We start from the raw sequence: 5,000 nt of genomic DNA on the forward strand, positions 1-5,000 counted from the left end.
TCACCCTATTTATCAGCATATCGCAGGTACTACAGATGCCAAACTGCCCTACTGCGTCTAGTTGAATGACTGGGGTCGATCTGTCAAAAAGTGGAAAAGTGATCTTGAAGTACCTAGACAAATTTACCAACAACAATGCACTGTATCTATGAACTTACTTGAAAACGCCAAAACAGCATACCACCGGGCTACAGTTGAGGGCTGTGACGACCGTGACTTGTTTCGCGTGGTTGATAAATTTGTTAATGGAAAGAAATCTTACCATCCACCATGTACAACAACACTTTACCTGATGCTTTCTTAAGATTTTTTAGTACCAAGATTGATGACCTGCAAGTCTCCCTGGAGGAAGCTTTACCTTCACAGCTGTCATTTGACATACCTCCACAGCTATGTTCTAATATTTTGACGACCTTTTCAACGATTACACCTGATACCACAAGAGATACCATCATGAATTCATCCTCAAAGTCTTGTACGCTGGATCCACTCCCCACATGTATACTAAAAGAATGTCTGGATGTCCTAGTCGATCCTTTTACAAGTATCATCAATTGATCAGTATTAACTGGCCAAGTCCCCTCCACTCTCAAGACTGGCACAGTAACACCGGTTATCAAAAAGCCAACTCTTGATCCTGAGGTCTTCAGCAACTACAGACTTATCTCTAATACTCCCTTCTTGATCAAGACTATAGAGCGTGCTATAGCCCAGCAAATTCACTCTCATCTGATGGCCAACAACCCGCTATATTCTGAATTTCAAACTTCCTACCGAAAACACCATTCTACTAAGACAGCACTACTGCGTGTACAGAATGACTTATTACAAGCTGTCGACCAAGGTTAGGAAATAATTCTTGTTTTGCTGGATTTTACTGCTGCGTCCCATACTATTGACCACTCTATCTTGTTAACTAGACTAGACCAACGTTTTGATATTTCTGGAAATGATGCCAGGAAATGGCTTGTTCGTACCTACCTAGAAGATCGAACTCAATTTGTAAGTGTAAATAACTTGAATTCTACAACCTCCACTGTCAAGTTTGGTGTTCCGCAAGGTCTCTTTTGGGCCCCCTGCTATTTTCCTTATTTTTTGCTCCATTGGAAGATATTTTCAAAGCACATGGCATTAATGTCATCAACAAGGATGTCATCAAGAGAGACTTGCGATCAGCACTAATCGACACCAGTGCATGGGAGGACATCGCCAAACACCGAGATACAAGGCGGCAAAGTGTCAAAGCGGGGGTTTCAAAGGCGGAAGCGAACGCTAGAGTCCAGGCTACATGCAAGAGAGCGGCCAGGAAAGAACGCGCAGCCTCTGCGCGCGATTCCAGAAGACAAGTCTGCGCCACCTGCAACAGAGACTGCCACTCCAGGATCGGGCTACACAGTTATGCAAGATCCTGCCCACATCCCCAGCGCTAACCATCGCCTCTTCGAGACGAGAATGCCACTACCGTAGCGAGAGAGAAAACTTGTGAAAACCAGTCTTGTAATTAATGTGGCCGCGTCAAATTTAGCCCTCCTCTTACAAGCTACACAGGCAACCAGCTGCAAAATTTCGAAATTAATAGTGTTGTGAATTATGCGGTGACCTTCCTCTAGGTAGCTAAAATGAAGACCGTAGAACAATTAAAAAATTGACACCCGCGGATGATGCCCGCACAAAAAACAGCTGAAAGAAAAAGAAATTTCAGGCATTTCCAACATACCCCTGCTGGGAGTTCTTTACTGACGATTTCATCATGTCGTCAACATGCAAGATTTAGATTAAGTATCTTATTCATAACATTTCCAGAAGACTGAATCCAGCATTTTCAATCTTTAGCTGCTACTGAGCTTTCAATCAGAACGTGGACTTTCTAAATCGGCGAACGTCATTAAAAGTTTCACACTTAAACCCCAACACAGCTCCCATCGCTTTGGTTGCCCCACCACATGTTATAAACGAATTTTCATGGAACTCTGTAAGAATGGAGGCTGTTTGAAGCTCGTTGCACACGCAGAAATCCCCTCCAACGACATTCGACTCCGCGGCTGTTATTTTGTTGTTGTTGGAAAAAATATTTTCGTAATACAGGGAGGTGAAATGTATTGATGTAAGGGACTAAGTGAATGAAATCACCGCCACGTAATTCTATTGTCCATTTTGCCGCACCGAACAAAGTCAACCGATACCTTTCAGGTATTCCGAGTAATTTTGACCCAATAACTCAATTTATTTTGACACGTATGGCTGCACTACCAATTAACAAAGATAGAGATAACGTGGATTTTGCAACAAAATAACGTTTCAGTCAGTTTATCCCAATATCATTGAGGTGTAAAAATTTCTTATTTAGGATCCTTCCATTCTCTTTGTCAGAGTTCACAAGTTTGTTTTGCATCTGGAAGACGGGATTATCGCGCATAGCTTTTAACCAATGAAATCCCCGCGTCCTAATTCTATTCTATTTTTCTACATTTCCGGTTTCAAACCATTTCAAAACTTGGTATACCTTTAGGTATCCAGAGTAATAACAGTAGTGGGAATTGAAATTAAACTTGTAAATTTGACAACCTTTGTCCGAGACAAACAGTTTTATCTTATGCGCCGATCAAATCGAAACTTCAACATCCCCCTCCCCCCCTTCCGGGTAAACCCCGGGCATTTGACTATCTTCTGTGCCCGGGGAGTGGGGAATTTGACCTTTTCCTGCGTTGGGTGGGGAAAATTGAACCCGAAATGTCAGGTTTCAAATGATTTTTTTCCGGTCGCCGAAGTCGCTCACAGCTATAACACTTGTTTGGACGAGATGGAAGAGTTTAAAGGAAGAGATGTAGCATTTGTGAGCGATTGGCTTACAAAAAAGGTCTTTATTAAAGACGGCAGGAGCCGACACGATTGTTCTATAGTAGGGTATGACGGACAAATCCGACGATAGGGTAGGGCATTTGAACACCATTTTGGCCCGAGAGGGCGGGAATTTTAACGGTCCAATCTTCAAAAGTTCAAATACCCGGGCTTTGTCCGGGGGAGAGGATGTCGAAGTTTCGAGTTGATTGGCGCATTACTCTCTTTACTGTTATTAATTTATTCGGGGCACATACTGGCCTTAACGTTTACCATGATAAAACCGAGTCTCTCCTACGAGTAGCTACGAACTAGATTTTTGTGAATTTCAAATACATTTCAAAATTCTAGGGGTTTACTTTACTCATAATACATTGATGTCTTATAAATTAAATTTCGAATCAATTGAAATATCATTAAAAAATCTGAGGATGGAGTTGGAGAGGATTAACGCTGATTGGAAAAGTGCAAATTATTGCATCGTTTGCTTTACCTAAGATCTTGTATAGGCTGACGTTAATTTCAAGTAACAAAGAGGTTATTAAGAAAATAAAAACGTTGTTATTTTCATTTGCCTGGAAAGTAAAGATAAAGTTAAACCCGCGATTCTAATGAATCATATAGAAAAATATGGACTTAAAATGCCTGTCTTGAATTCGATTATCTCCGCTCAAAAAGAAGTATCCTATTCCATATGCAGCCAGTTGGAAGTATTTCTTGGATTTTCACCTTAGGAAAGTTGACAGTAAATTCTTGTTTCAATGCAATTTCAAATATTCTAAGTTATCAATAACCCTTCCTGAATTTTATAAAAAGTGCATCATGACATGGGCCTCCTCAAACTGTGTAAGCCCTTCCTCAGCCTCGGATATTTATCAACAATTTTTATGGAACAATAGATTCATGTGCATAGAATCCCGCTTAGTTTACAACCAAAAGTTAACTGATGTTGGTTTTATAACTGTTTGGGACCTCGTCGACTCATATGGCAATTTTAAACAGCTTTGTTATCTACAACATGCGCACCTCTCACCTATTGATTACTTCCTTTTTAGTCTTTTTAATGCCATCCCGGAGGAATAGCGTAGACTTTTAAAGACAAATGAAAACACGGCTCTTTTAAACGATTGTTATGTAGATTTGGATAGTTTTTCATTATGTCTTGGGAGGGAAAAAGCTTAATATTGAAAAGATCCAATCGAAACTATTGCATGGAACGTTTTCTTCTAAAATCTCTTTTAACCCTATACCTCTAAAAAACACAACAAAATGTTCAACACAGAGACGTTTGAATTAGACTCTTCAAATCGTGCCCTTTAAAATAACATTGAATACAAAGTTAAGAGAATTTCACTATAAAATACTTCATAGAATTTGCCATACAAACATGCTCTTCAAATTTGGTTTAGCCGATTCACCTTTATGTTATTTCTTGAATAAAGAACTGGAAACATTAGAACACTTCATTTTTTACTGCAACAAGACGCCTAAGAGCGTTTCCGTGGGATGCACAAGCAGTTAAATTGTCCAGTTATAGCAAACCACTATGCTTAGTCAGAGCGAAGAAATCACGTGTAAAATTTGGAAAGTGGCGAAAGTCTACCAGACAGATAACCCTGTAGCTTTAAGTAGCTGTTACTTGTTGCATTAAAGAGAAATAAAGGTTAGCTATTAATTGATACAAGTAAATTTAATTGCCAACGGAAACAATCAGTACAGCAGCAATCAGAGTTTACTTTTACTAAAGATTATCGAGAATTGTCAGGATATTAAGGTGAGATTTCTTTGGAATACTGAATGAAGATCAACCACCATTTATTTTATTTATTTTTATTTATTTGCTTTGTTTTGTGCACAAACCGAATTAGAATTAATCAAGCTTATACACAAACACAAAAACAACAGACCTTTACTGTAGGCTAGTATGAACTCCTAAATTTCAAATGAAGTGCACCAGTTCAACTGTTGCCAATTGAGAATTGCACAAAAAGCAAAATTTAAAATATAATTCTTTAAAAATCGAATGTATGAATTTGTGAAGGGAGTTGCATGCTTTTTTTGATGGATTTGGTGATGTTGTGTGCATAACATTGGTCTGCGTTTTCATAATTTTGGACTGAGAATTTGTAGCATTGGTTAATTGGTGTTTTCTTTGTACACTG

The sequence above is a fragment of the Montipora capricornis genome, chromosome 9, assembly GCF_036669925.1.
Source record: "Montipora capricornis isolate CH-2021 chromosome 9, ASM3666992v2, whole genome shotgun sequence".
NCBI lineage: Eukaryota > Metazoa > Cnidaria > Anthozoa > Scleractinia > Acroporidae > Montipora > Montipora capricornis.